The sequence below is a fragment of the Arvicola amphibius genome, chromosome 1 (assembly GCF_903992535.2).
Source record: "Arvicola amphibius chromosome 1, mArvAmp1.2, whole genome shotgun sequence".
In the NCBI taxonomy this organism is placed as follows: domain Eukaryota; kingdom Metazoa; phylum Chordata; class Mammalia; order Rodentia; family Cricetidae; genus Arvicola; species Arvicola amphibius.
This window is the reverse complement of record NC_052047.1, coordinates 172,939,231-172,954,626: the sequence shown is the minus strand read 5'-3', so window position 1 is coordinate 172,954,626 and position 15,396 is coordinate 172,939,231. Positions and strand designations below refer to the sequence as shown.

Genomic DNA, 15,396 nt, shown 5'->3' with positions numbered 1-15,396 from the left:
CAAAATTTTAAATGATAAGTAAGAATAATAAACAAGGCCAACATATACTAAGCATATATTGTGTGCCATTTTTCACATTAAGGCATGATTTACTTGATCCCCATAGGAACTCTATGAAGCATGTCATAACATTTCTATGGTTAGGGTAGAAAGGAGTAAGCCCAGTAAGAGAGGTTAGTTGATAAGCCCAAGATATCCTGGGTGACAAGTATCAGACAAATAACCAAAGTCTAAATGTCCAGAGACTCAGAGTCTGTGCCTTTAATTACTGAAGCTTTCCCCCGTTGTCTTTTTATTTTTCTGTATGAAAGAAGTGGCTGAGGGTTAAGAGAACATACGGTCTCCCTTGGTTCCTCCAGAGTATTGCTATGAAGAACACGGGATATAAAGGAATTTGGAAATGCTATGAGTCTATTGTCTCCTCCACAGGGACACGTTGGTCTCTTCAGCTGGAGCATCTTGTGATTTGACTGGACTGAAAATGTGCTATTGTATTAATGCCTTTGACTAGATCATAGTAGATTGTGTGATGGCGCACATGGGCCAGGACCTTACTTCCTTTGCATATGCTCCAGTGTGAACACACGGCCATTACCAGCCCTCTGTTATACACTGACTATTTCTCATCCAAATTCTAGCAGTGTGTAGTAATTTTGAGGTTTACCCTGGGACATATCATTTGGCAGAATGTAATATGGCTTTGTAGTTATTTTTATTCAATTTGAATTAAAGTATTAGTTTCCTTCCATGGCTCCTGAGCTCTTCTAGACTATAGAAGTCTGATGTGGATTCCCCTCCCTTTGCTGTGAATATACTTTATTACCATTGGTTAATAAAGAAGCTGCTTTAGGCCTACTGCAGTGCAGAATAGAGCAAGGCTAGAATTCCAAGCAGAGACAGAGGAGAAATGAAGGCGGAGTCAGGGAGACACCATATAGGCACAGGAGGAGCCAGATGCACCAGCAAACCACAAGCCTAATGGTAAAATAAAAAATAACAGGAATGGGTTAATTTAAGATGTGAGAACTAGCTAAAAATATGCTTAAGCTATTGGCCAAATAGTATTACAATTAATATAGTTTCTTTGTGATTATTTTGGGTCTGTGCAGCCAGGATCAAACAAGCAGTCTCCGTCTACAGAAATCAGATAGAAGGAAGTCAGCTATGGACCAAATCCCTGATGTAGTAGTGTGCTATTGGGTCACTCCAACCCTAGGACCTTTGCATGCCAGCAGACATGACTGCTTTGAGAGTGGGTTTTTCTCTCTATTGTCAGTTATACTTGTGGATCTTCTTTCTTACGCTGCCTCTGCTCTTATTCTTGCTCCAGCTCCTTTGCTGATTCTCATGGCCAAGAAGTTGCTGACTCCACCTAATTATTGATTTTATTTTATTTTTATTTTTTTAGGAACAACATTGATAGACACAAGTTTCTAAGGAAACTTATTTTTTTTGCAGAGATGTTTTGAGTTATTAATACTCTGATTATTGCTTGCTGATGAATGCTTGAGATACATATACATCTGATTTGGAATCATTCCAAGTCTTACCGGGAGTAACTTGAGCTAATGGAACAAACATACCGAGGAAATAGCAGAGAAATAAAATATCTACAGAGAAGATAACTGAAATAAAATATCTACAGAGAAGATAACTGAAATAAAATATCTACAGAGAAGATAACTGTATGGGCGACCACTGGAGTTATTGACCTAGAGTTTATTGGAGGAAGATAATGAGTAGATATTTCATTCACATGATATTTTGTGTATATTATATATATATATTATATATACAAATGTGTGAATAAATATATGAACACACATTTGTTCTAAATCAAGACTCTAAAGCATGCATAGTAAAGAGAGAATATGTTTTCTAATTTGTATTAAAATTTTTTACTGTATCAAAATAAGCAATAAGAAGCAATCTAATTCTAAAAAGTTACCAGAACTCTTGAGAAAAATTAAATATAACTAGCTGGCTAATTTTTGCAAATCAGTTCTGATACTAGGATTTTTTTTTTTTTTTGGTTTTGAGGATAAATAAGCCCTAGGTAATAAGATTTTTTATTTAAAAATCTGTTTAAAATTGTATCATCTGTGGTCCCGTAGAAATACTGCTGCTTAAATCATAGTCTCATTAAGCAGGTATTGTAGAGACAGGCTTTATCTGCTTCAAAGATATCTCACCGCTTCTCTGTTTGAATCTTCCTTTAGATATCAAAGAGAAGACATTTAAATCCCTGGGGTTTAACTTGAAACTAAATTTACAAGGAAAGACAAGAAGAGGAAGCCTTAACTTTTGTAATCTGAAAGCAGGACTTGAAGAGTTACCTGTGGCTTAAAGGTTAGCAAGTGCCATCCACAGCCTTGAGCCTCAGCCTCCTCTACATTTAACCTCCTCTAGAAGCGATATCTCTGCAATCTTCTGCTCAAACACAGACTGTCTCTAGCCTGAGCGAATTCCTTAACTGTGACTTCCAATACTTGCTTAAGACTTTATCCTCATACCATTAATCACACATTACTCAAACTGATCCATCCGCACGCACATGCACCTAACAGTGTACGAGGGTGTCAGAATTTAAAAAGAACCAAATCATTTTCTTGCCTTTAGGAAGTCACTAGTTTACCATAGTTAATAGGTTTACAGTTTTTTTAAAAAATGACACTTTTGAAAAAGGTGATTATTTAATCTCAGTCTGCAAACTCTGGAAACAGTTCCATAATGTTGATTTTTAGGGATAAGATAATCCCTGCATACAACACTCTACTTAGAAAAATATGAATTTAAATGGCGTGATAGCATGTGTCATTAAACTGATTCTCGTTGTGTTGTGTGAGTTGTTATAGTAACCCCAACTTCTTCAAGGGTGGGCCCAGCATCCAGATCTAATGGAAAAGTTGGCACCCACATATCATTTACAACAGGGGGATCAGCCTTCTGTACTTGTTTCTAAGAATGATCTGCTGCTAATTAATGTAGAGCTGGAAATGGAACAGGGATTGCTCAAGATGGTCTTTGGGACTATTGGAGCAAGACACACTGCAAGAATTCTCGGGACCAGAGTGGCACTGCTTTGTCCCACACAGAAGGAAGCATTTTCTTGGTGTCCCTTAGTGGATCCTGTTCCGTAATTTTTTTCTGTGCTGTTCTGATGCTCCACTCAGCCCCACTTTCGGTCTACCACCCACACTTAGTTTTCTCTTCTGGGGTATGTACTTCATGAAGTTTCTATGCTTGTGCTGAGGACTGATTTGGGGGGCAGGATGATGTATTTAATACCCATGTTTTGTCAGACTTGTAACTAATAACCAACTGCTTCACCAATTGCCTGAAGTTGTATAAGTGGCTTTGGTGGCTGAGTGTGCTGATTTTTCTGGTTGTAACTATGTAGATAGCCAAACCTGCGAGATTTGTACTGTGTAAACATTCATCTTTCGACTTTGCTTATTACAGAAGATCCTTTAAGTCATTCTATGCCCCCAAATCAAGAGGTCCTGTCAGTGGTAGAGAGCATTTATCCCCTGGAAAAAGTACCACAGAACTAGGGGGAGGTGGCTACAAGCTTCCATTTGCAAACTGGGCATAAGGATTCTCTAAGTTTCACATTTGCAAACTGGGCATAAGGATTCTCTAAGTTTCACATTTGCAAACTGGGCATAAGGATTCTCTAAGGTTCACAGTTTCCTTATTTCATCCTGAACAGAATTCTCAATGTGTCATCTCATGACCTGTTTCTTACCTAACTATTTTCTTCCACTAAAACATTGTGTTCTTGGCATAAAATATGATGCAAATTATGGCTTTAATATCTAAGGTTGGCTCACACTTGCTTGGTATTATCTTACACAGTTCATATATAACGTTTTTCTCCTTTGCAAACCAATCTTGGTTTTAGTAGAAGTTAAGTCATTGGACCAAAGTCAGATGATTGGGCTAGGACATGAGTCTGGGCATTCTCAGTCTAGAACTTTCTGCTTTAACATAATATTTTCTTCCAAATTGTCAACACTATGTATTATTAAACTTTAATCCTTTGAAATTCTGAGATAATGAATTATTATTATTGAACATATTTGATTTTATGAATAATTTCAGAAAGGCAAACAAGAATGAGTTTACAGACATTATTGGTTTTTAAGATTTAATATCTGTGTGTATTTTGCCTACATGTATAATTAGCACAGGTCAGAAAAGTGTTTTGGATTACTTAAAACCAATGTTATAGATGATTGTGAGCTGCTGGGAATTGAACCTGGGTCCTTGGGAAGAACAATCAGTGCTCTTAACTTAGCCACTTCTAGACCTAGTATAGGTTTTTAAATTTTAATTAATTAATTTATTTGTGTGTGTGTGTGTGTGTGTGTGTGTGTGGGCGCGCGTGCGCACACATGCATGCGCTTTTGTACAAGGAGTACGTTTTTTTGTGGCATGTTTGTGGAACCAGAGGATGTTTATCAGGAGTCTGCTATGTCCTGCCACCTTGTAGGAAATAGACATCAAATTCAGGAGATCAGTCCAGGCCGCAAGTACCCTTCCCAGCCCCATTGTAAGCTTTTTTTTTCCACTAGAGTTTCTTAAAGAACTACATAACAGCATTCTCAAGGTGACTGCAATTCAGGTCACTGCACATGCAACGTGTGTTTGTTACAGCAAGAGAATAGGGGATATGCTGGGCTCAGTGTCTGCTGTATGTGATGAACATACCCTTGACATACCCTGACACCCTTGATGAATAAGAATTATTTACTAAGTTAACTCTTTACACGGACACCTACTTCAAGTCCCTCATTCCACCCGCCCCTCCATGTTTTCTGTCTTCCACTACCCAACTTCCCTTTTCCTAACTACCACTCCCACATAGCTTTGTCAGGATCTTTTCTGTTTGGGCTTTGTGTGCTAGAACCCACACTCTGCTTCCGAACTAATTTGTTTTCCCAGAAAACATCTGGCAGAAAATTCACTCTTTTGTGAAATTATTCAGGTCAATAGAGCTCATACCTGGGAGCATTTGAGTCTCTGTGTAGAGTCCCAAATGAATGTGGTTTCAGGACTCTCTGTGCAGACAAGGGGCCAGTTATTCATCCTACTGGGAAAAGGGTGTGTTTCCCGAGCAGATACTATGTCATCTTCTTCCAGACACTACCAGAATTTGGATGCAAGGGAGTCAAGCCCTGTATGACAACTGCTTCATGTTCTCAGTGATAGCTTTGTGGTTTGTCTTGCCACTGTGTTGATGGTACCTCTGTGTGTACCATCCTGTGTGTGCATCCTACTGGGAGTGTGCGTGTGTGGGTGCGGCAGCTTCAGAAAAAGAGATTAGGAGATTCTTCTGCCAACACAGTTCATTCCCCATGGTATTGGATTTAGATTTCTGACTTCCAGAACAAATAATCAGAAGCAATAGGGTTTGAGTACATCTAATAAGCCTGTTTGCTTCATGCTAACGGCCCCAGCTGAGTAGATAAGTGCTATGCAGAAGCCCAATAAAACAGCTAACGGGATGATTACTAACACTGCTAGAAACAGAAAACAATTACATCTGTCTGCAATGCTCAGCAGTCTCCCAACCGTCTGATAGGCGACTTTACGGTTGTCTACTCCTGTGTTTCTCCTGCTGCTGCGTTATTCCCCAGTATCAGAACAGTCTGTTTGTTTTAGGGCTGCTTTCTTATGGGACCTCTTCAGAACTGCCTTTTCATCCACACTGATGTGTCCTGACTTTACTGTGTCATTTAGCTTCTTAGCTGGTTGATACGTCAGTTAATGTGTACGGAACACAGACAGGCGAAATTTTCTTTAACTGTCTTGAACCCATGGAATAATAAATCATAACTCGGTTACCTGAAACCAGCACATAATAAAGTGAGCATGAAGAAATTTTACATCAGTCTCCTTTCAATTCTTAGGTGGGAAATATTTTCAAAATGTTTCTTTGTTACTGCTGCTTGTAGAAGGAGTAAGACGCTAAACAACAGTGCTGCCCTGTGTCTGATACTTTTGTTGCTGTTGGTATCCAGACAGGGTTTCTCTGTGTCTGTGGTGTCTGTGTTGGAACTAGCTCTTGGAGACCAGGCTGGCCTTGAACTCACAGAGATCTGTCTGCCTCTGCCTCCCAAGTGCTGGGGTTAAAGGTGTACACCACCACCACCCGGCGTATGATACCTTTAAAGAAAGTGTTGTTTAGGGAGCCCCCAGAAATCTGTACAAATAGCACAGGTTCCTTTCTTTCAACTTGGTTGCCCATCAGAACTAAATGATAAGACTCTGTGCTGATGACACCGTACACTTTGGTTGTAAGATACAGAAAAAAATCAAGCTGGAACTGAAGCAGATGCTTCCACTCTGTTAGATAACTTGAAGGTGCCAGGAACTCTACTTAGACAACTAGAGGAGAAAAGGCATCAATGGTCTTACTCTAGTGTCTAGTTGGATACTACCCTAACAAGAAAGTGTGCTCACATATGCAGTAGTAACATGACTTCTCTGGGGGTAACCAAGCACTCCCAGGTTGTAATTTGTGGCCTGCTCCACAATGCTTGGTACTGTAAATTTGGTTAAAATAAAAACAAAAATTAAACAAATGAAAAACCACTACCATGTCTCGAGAGGTCATAGACTCTAGGGGTCAACACATTAGTGATCTTTAGCTAAACAGACACAGTGTCAAACTGCCTTCTGTGCATGTGTGTTTGCTTATACACATAGATAAATGCTATACTTGGGCCTAATACAGTGGTTCTCAACCTGTGGGTCGCGACTCTTTTGGGAGTTGAATGTCCTTTTCACAGGGGTTGCATATCAGATAGCCTGATATAATATAATGTAAATATTAGATGTTTACATTACAATTTAAATCAGGAGCAGAATTACAGTTAAGAAGTAGTCACCAAAATGGTTCTATGATCACAGCATTAGGAAGTTTTAGAGCTACTGTCCTAATGAGAGAAGCCTGTCTTTTCCATGAAAAACAGTGAATGAAGAGACTCAGGACTGCCCAAGATTCTGAGAATAAGTGACGGTTGAAAGTGATTCATCCCTAAGCAATACATTTATCTTACTCCTGCTATGGCTCTGGGATCATCGGAGAAGAGGGTATCAGCAGAATGTAGGAGCCAGAAGATAGGGAGAAAAATGGCAAAATACTATTCTCTAGAAAATGACTTGGCAATTTTAATCAGGAACTCACAGCAGCTACAGCTACTTTCCCTTGGCCTTCATAAAACAAGCCCTGTCCATAATCAGTAATAGACGGGGAAGAGGCTCATAAGGCCTGAACTGATCTGAAATGATCTGATGGATTCTGGGGGTGTGGGAGCCACCATTTCCAGTTGTGTGCCCATTGCTGAGCCCACTAGGCTCCAGTGGTTATGTCCAAGTTCCCTGTCATAAAACTAGCCCAGGTGAAACTCAGTGGGTCACAAACAAAATGAAATGACTTGAATGTGACAAAAAGATAAGGGTGGAAGGGACAAGAAAAGAGCAAGGAGGCACTTGGGGGAAGGACAGATAACACTCGAGAGGTTTGAAAAGCCACATAGGAACTTATTTTATAAGCTTCACATATACAAATATCTATATAATCTCACAAGGTCCCATCCCTAGATAAAGAGCTACAGACAATTAATGGCTAATAAGAATGGTAGAAGCAGTCTTTGCCAAGGACAAATGCCCTGATGGATCATCCAACTCAAAATGGTCAACCCTAACACATATGCACATGAGTGACATTAAAGGGGTTCAACAGGTTCTATTGATAAATGTGTGTGTGATTAATTAATGATTAAAGTCTAGGGCGTCATGACTTTGAGATGAAGTTGGGGTAAGTGGGGAGGAGTTGAAGAGAGGGTGAGGAGGGAAATGATGTAAATATAGTGCTCATGAAACTCTCAAAAATATATGAATAAATACATAAGTAAAATTGTAAAATGGAGTGTGGCTTCTGATAGGTCAGCTATGCTCCCATGGATAGCCTCATACCCAGAAGTGTATGAACCAATGGATTTGACAGGTTCTAAGTTACTAAACTAAAGAAAAGGACATGAAGGTGGGGCCATAGGAAAGTGGGAGTCGATCTTGGAGGAGTTGGGGGTGAATATGATAAAAATACAGTGCATAAAAATTTCAAAGAATTAACAATTTTTTTAAATGGTAGAATAAAAGCAACCACAATATATATTATGTGTGCATACATGTGTGCAGTGTATGGATATGAGTATGGATGTGTATATTCCAGAGGAGAAATTTTGGAACTTAGTTCTTGCTTTCTATTATGGGTTCTGGGAATTGAACTTAAGGTTCAGGCTTATATAGTGAATGCTTTTACCTGCTGACCATCTTACTGGCTCTTAAATACACTTATAAACTAGAATATATTGTGGTAATAAGGTACTAGAGTATGTACCTCCCATACTCAGACCTAGAATTCTTTAAATCAGTTGAGTAGCCTAACCAATACTTAGCTCCTAATTGTCGGAGGAAGCAAAGTCATTACTACCTAATTGGAAGTGGGGTTTTATAGAATTATAATCAACTTTTTTATTTAGACATTTAATCTGGTTAAGCTTTCATGTACTAGTTCTCTATAGATAATATTATTTACTGGTGCAGAACACTCTGCAAATATAGGGAGTTTTCATATCTTTTATGACTCTTTCCTCTCAATATCGCTAGACAACAATCCCCACTGAAAAAGCAAGCCTGGAACATGCTCACATTGCTAATATTGATACACACAAAGTTTCCTCTATAAATCCACAGAGAAGAAGCTTAGTTTAGATGGCTTTCAAAATGCCTGTCTCGAAAAACCAAAAAAAAAAAAAAAAATGTCGAATTAAGAGAGCGGAGGATGTCAGCATAGTTTAGTGAAGACAATCGTTTTTACGAAAGGAAACATACCTGGACCTGTGAATTTGTGGGCTCCCTATTTATAGATTCAGTTAACTACAGATGAAAAACGTTTGCAAGAAATGTATGGGAATTGAACATAAACAGACATTTATCTCGAATAGTATATGAACATGCAGTATGGAACTCTATAATAGTGTTTACAGTGTGCAAGGGACAGGAAGTCACCCAGAGACAGCTTAGAGTATGTGAAAGGATGTGCATGAGTTATAGGCAAACATATGCTACTCGAGCTTACATAGGGAACTAGAATACATGAGGATTTGGGTATCACAGAGGTCCTGAGTCCATCCCCTGGGACCAATTACCAAGGTATGACTATATCTCAGCCTTTTATTGGAATCTACCAAAAATATTCAACACCAAACGTTGGTGTATTAGCTTAAAATGGCCATTCCTGAATTTATATAAGTAACATTATATGATCTGTCTGAGTACATTGTATTTATATATTTAGGAATATCTATCTGTCTGTCTGTCTATCTATCATCTATCTCCTTTCTCTCTTTATACATATATATATATATATAATCATTTATACATACATATATATTAACAATGAAAGAATTATAGGCCATGAATCTGAGAGAGAGCCATGAGAGGTATTTTGGAAGAATTGGAAAGAGTAAATGAAGGGGGGGGGGAATGATGTAATTTAAAAAATTCTAAATAATGTTAAAATCTTATAGCCTAGTTGGAATAGGATTGGCAGCTTAAAATGATAAATCATGTATCCTGATCCATTTGGCGGTAAATATTTGTTAATGACTAGGTTTGCCGTTTTAAGCTAAAGAGCAGATGGGATTTAGGGGTGTGGGGACGGTCACTGCAGGGGGGAGGCGTCTTGCCCAAGGGCCTTTCCTGGGGGAGTTTGGATTGTTAGGCCTGCACTTGAGAGAAGCCTGGTTACTGTGTCTAGAAACAAGATAAAATGAAGCTTATCTTCTGGCGATCAATACAGTCTTGTTTGAGCTCACTGAGTCATGGAGAGACGCATGTGGTAATGAAAGCCATTGGGCAATAGTACCCGAAGTATTACCCGGCGTCCTAAGGGATGCTGGTGTTTTCAGAGAGTTACTGGAACAGGTTTTAGACCTGTTGTCAAGTTAACAGACACAGCGTCACAACCTGAAACTAGGGGTGTCCATAGAAACATGTTGAGTTTTTCGTAGTAGTTCTAAAAAATCGTTTCTAAACTAAAAGTTATCCTGCTTGTAGTGTGTGTGTGTGTGTGTGTGTGTGTGTGTGTGTGTACGTTCTGAAGAAGTACAGAGGCTTTGGTAATTAATAGGTTTCTTTATCTAATTTTCTACTTGAATGGGATTGTTTGGAGAAAGCTGGTGGGTGGTATGTTTGGACAGTTTAAGTTCTGGAAAAAACAAGGGAAAATAGGAGATGGGGGTCAACTTGTTCTTAAACACCAGCTCTCTGCTTATCAGTCTTCGCAAAGATCACATACCCGCTTCACATCTAAAGAATCTGAGCTCTTGGGAAGTCAAATAACGTCCACAGCTTCATAAACCAGGGAGGTCTGGAGTGAGGATTGCAGCCTGGTCGTGTCTGTAGGAGAGCCTGGCATTCTTGCTGTGATTAGTTTTAAAGACGCTAGTGTGGGCATGGCTTTGCTTGGTGGAGAATGGTGGAAGTATATGAGTTCTTGGAAGTTCTGACTTAGATCAGTCAAACTCAGTGATTATACTTGATACTGGTCATCTCAAACACTAGACATGGGTTATCAGAGTGATCTGTCCTCAGCCTGTAGCCTAAGGGGTATAATGTTGGAGCGATGTTGATAGACAAATGTCTTGGAAGAAGTTCTTCTATAAAGTAGGGTTAGGGGAAACTGCATGACCTGTTCCTTTGGCTAATTGCAATGCTAAGCACCCATGTGCGTGTAGTAAATCCCAACAAGGGAATCCAGCGTGCACATGTGCTCTGGAATTAGGCTGCCTGACTGGGTCACCTGGCTGGGCCGCTTGCTTTTAACATTGAGCCTGTTAAGTAATTTGTCTGCACCTCGGTCTAACAACAGTATGATATAATGATATATGCCAATCATATATTAATAGTAGTGGGGTGCTCTAAGAATAACATGTGATTAAATTTATAGGGAGTGCTTAGGAATACACTTGATAATCTAACACTTAGCAAATATTGTTATGTTGAAGAGCACCCAAATGAGAAGAGCTGCTTTCAATGGTCTAAATGATTTATTCGGCATATTTGATCGACTATGGAGACACATGTTCATGGCCCCTTCTGTTCCTTAAGTGCAGTGCAGGTAATGTCGATACTTAATCACAGATTAGCTGGGTGGTAGTGCACACTTTTCATCCCAGTACCCGGGAGGCAGAGGCAGGTGGATTTCTGTCAGTTCAAGGCCAGCCTGGTCTACAAGAGCTAGGTCCAGGACAGGCTCGATAACTACAGTGAAACCCTGTCTTGAAAAACCAAAAAAATAAAAAAATCACAGATTAACTTGTCATTAGCCTAGTTTAAGATGGCTACTCACAATTTTGTATCTATGATGTCAATCTATGAATGTCACTTAAAACAACTCATTTCTTGTCAACAGTATTTTCTTTTTCCCTTATACTTACACAGTAAATTGGAACAGCCAAAAATATATATTTTTAAATTGAGAATTACCAATATTATTCTAGAAATGGCCTGAAAAATAAACAAGAATTATCTACTTCTCTGTATTGGCAGGGGGATCGCTAACTGCTTGAACAAGTAAGCGATTTCCCTTTTATTCCAGATTCACTCTTACTGTATGCTGCTCAACATGTTAGTGTTTCAGGCTAGACTGGCTCATTTGGTGCTCCTTATATTGAAAGTTTGCCGATATTTGGTTTATAAAACATTAATCACTTGGGATGCATAAATGATGTCTCATTTTTTCATCTCCTACGAGAGTCACATGTGTAACTGTCACTAGGACAGACATGTATTTACTGGGGCCTTGCTGTGGCTCCTACTCTCATCATGGGGAAGCGACAAAGCTTCTGTCAGTCACAGAGTTGAGGTTTCTGGTAGAACAGACAATGCCCCAATCTACTTCCCTCCTTAAAACCATCATGGTTTGGAGTTTAGCTATCTCTCAGATAGGAATGTAAAACTATGTACGCTGTGTTGTGTTTGCTCAGCCTGTGAAAGCAAAATGATAGTCATTTTGAAGTTGAGCTCTAACACAGTCAGAAAGGCAGTTTTCCATAGTGGCCTTTGCTTTCTTTTCTAGCTAGAATTAAAAGCAAACAACTTAGGACATTATTTTGCTTGGCAGGTTAATGGCAGAAGAAATAGCAAGAATTCACCCCAATTCTTTTCTTAGGGTGGTAGCATGCAGAAGTTAATTGAACAGGAAGGGTCTAAAGTACGATAGGAATGAGAACTGATACACAGAGCTAAAACAATCTTCTAGAGATGTTCAACTATGCCTTTTGTTAATTGCATGTCTGCTCCGAGGTCCTAGGGACAAGGACAGACGGTGAAGCACAGCTCTCCCTGATACTTGGCTGGAGGTAGGGGTTATAGCACATGAGCTCCACTTGTGAACACACGATGATCACCCCCAGTTTCCACAAGCTTCAGAAAGGAGTAAATCATGACATTCACCTCAGCTTGAGACTGCATGACCATTCCAAAACTTTGTTTTGTTTTTTAGTTGGTTTCATTAGTAAAAGAGCACACGACAATTCTCTGTCTAAGACTCAGGGGTAGGAAAGAGCACAAGCTGTTTTCATGCATTCTCATAGATACCACAACACAGAATTGAAACAGAAAATATGAAACGCGTGGGCCATACCTGAGTAATTCCTGAGGTTCCCCACCGGGAAAGAGGTTCCTTGATTATGGCGAATTCAGCATGCCACTTTGGTTATATTCTAATCACCGTATCAAACTCCAAAGGTTCAGTGGCTTTAGGTTTGGTTTACAATTCCTGGAAGTTAAACTTTAACTCGCCCTGTCTCTTGCATCCACGCAGCCCTTTGACCAGGTAATTGGGTCACTATGGCCTAAACAGAAGCTACTAAACTCTTCCCCTCTTGTTTACAAAATGAAAATGTGTTTGGCATTTACAGTCATTGGGGTCAATTCTCTTTTGAACCTAGCTTTTAGAAATAAATTTAAATGTGGCATTTATTCCACTTTAGGAAACTAAGAATTTCTTTATGTGGTCATTTTATTTATTTGCTGTGTCAAAGCGATATGAGAGGCAAGTTAATTTAGGAGACTGTTCCATTGTGCTGCACTTTTCCTATTGCAATTTTTACATGGAATAAAGTGTAGAGTTTTAGGTCAAGTATGCAGATAAATGCTGGCTTACAAACAAAAAATACACAAAGCATTTATATAAACAAGTAGCTGAATATAGGTCAGATCAGGTTTGGAAAAACATTTAGCATTGCAGATTGCAAATCTGAATGCTGGTCATTCAGAATTGAAGAGGGAGCCAGCTCTCAAGGAAAAGTCAGGGCTGCTGTTTTGCTGCTGGAAATGTCAGCAAACCATTTTTCTTAAAGGACAGATAATTGGTATTTTTTTTAAAAAAAATGTAAGCTCTACAGTTAATTTATCCAGCCCATATAAGAAATCTCAAGGGATTCTCCCCCCTCACCAGGGATTTTTTAAACAATCTAGTTATAAGATAAAAACAACCAAACCTCCCTGCTTTTGAGTGAATTTTGTCTTAAGACTTGTAAAATTAAATTAAAGGATACTTTCCCTTGGCTTTGGGTCAAGTAAGAAAAGTCCAGTTTCCCGGGAACCAGCTTAGGACATTTTTTACCTATAGGAAACCACAGAACAAGCAAGGGAGGACAGCACTGAAGCTTGCTTATGCTTAGAGAGGAGAGGGACCCGGAGGTCATTGGCAGTGTTCATTCTGCCTACAGCTTTACTTATCCTACCATGAAGCCTTGGTTGCCTTGCGTGTCTTTCAGTAAGTACATACCTGCTCTAGCTAAAGCGCCTCTGAGACTATTGATTTGTCCTGGAATGGTAGCACGCACTACTTCGCACATAGACATTCACAGCTAAACGTCTCTATTTATTTCTTCTGCTCGCCCAGATCCTTCTTGGTTTGCCCAGGAGAAGCTCCACCTGGGCTGGGCTGGCTCCCCATTGAGGCAGGAATTCTCACTTTGAGTCTGATCCCACAAGGAAGTGTTGCTATCATCCTGAGACTGAAGGTCCTGGCAGAGGGGGTTCCTGATTGTGTGGTAGATAACTGGGCAGTGCTAAGTGAGGATTCAAAACTTGGAAAAAGGAAAGCAGGGCCCCTTAGATAGTTGGGGAAGACAGCAAAAACATAACAAGAAACAGGAGAGAGAAAGAGAGACAGACAGACAAGAGACCGACAGACCTGGGATTATTTCTTAACAACCCCTTTCTTAGTTGAAAGTTGCCTGAGTTAAAAATGCACTTCCTATTATGGCTAACTCATGGGATGTGCAGAGAGTCGGTTTCCCGCCTGACTGTCCACTGACTGGAAGGAAGCTGTGACTGCTACCACTGCCCAGCGTCTCTGGAGAGTACCCTACCACCCAGCACTAGGAAAAGATCCAAATTTAAAATTCAAAGTATGATTTCTCCTGGAATGCATGTCACTTTTACAGGAGCGAGTGTCAGATGTATTCAAGGGGAGCCAATGAGAGTAAAGGAGAACTGGTTTTAACTAACATCCCAGTCCAGGTTGCTATTACTGAATACCACACAGTGGGTGGCTTCAACCATTCTCGCTTTCTCAGGTGTCTAGAGGCTGGAATTCCAAAATCAGGTGCCAGCAGGGTCTTGCGCAACTTGGTATGTGACGATGGAAAGAGAAAGTTTTGTTTGTTTGGTTTGGTTTGGTTTGGTTTTTCAAGACAGGGTTTCTGGAAATTGCTTTGTAGACTCAGCTGGCCTCAAACTCACAGAGATTCGCCTGCCTCTTCCTCTTCAGTACTGGAATTAAAGGTGTGTGCCACCATGCCTGGTTGATATAGAGATTTTAAAAAGTATTTATATTTTTTTTGTTCATTTATGCATGTGTGGGGACCATGTGGGTGGCATGCAATGGTATGAGTGTGGAGTTCAGAAGACAACATAGAGAAGCTGATCCTCACTTCTTGCCATGTGAGTTATCATGATCGAACATAAGTAATCAGGTGCGTTGGCAGGGGCCTTTGCCAACTGACTGTTTTGTTGACTGGAGAGATTTTCTAATAAGGGCATTTATACTACCCAAGGCCCTGTGCCCGTGACCCATTCTAGTCTAGTTACTTTCAAAAGAATTTCAAATTTTAAAATGTCATCATGGTTAGGGTTTTATCATGAATTTTAAGGAGAAAGCAAACATTCAGTTTATAAAAGTTTCACATCAAAAAATTTCAGCGTCTTCTTTGATAGGTCTTGACATTTCACAGGGCAGAATATGCTCCTGCCAGACTATAATTCACATGCTACTCCTAAGGGCTGGGGACAATAATAAATTTAACA

At 39.7% G+C, this 15,396-nt stretch overlaps 1 protein-coding gene across 4 annotated transcripts in view; it reads right to left on the bottom strand.

Annotated features, from left to right (window-relative positions):
- Positions 1 to 12,829, bottom strand: part of A1cf (APOBEC1 complementation factor) — a 78,797-nt gene extending 65,968 nt beyond the window's left edge. For 3 of the 4 annotated variants that reach the window (XR_005286878.1, XM_038342641.1, XM_038342660.1), the window contains exon 1: positions 12,722 to 12,818. The gene's annotated coding sequence lies outside the window, so the exon portion shown is untranslated. Of the gene's footprint in view, positions 1 to 12,721 lie in introns of all 4 variants that reach the window. The other variant, XM_038342669.1, reaches the window with a different exon arrangement.
- Between the last annotated feature and the right edge of the window lie 2,567 nt (positions 12,830 to 15,396).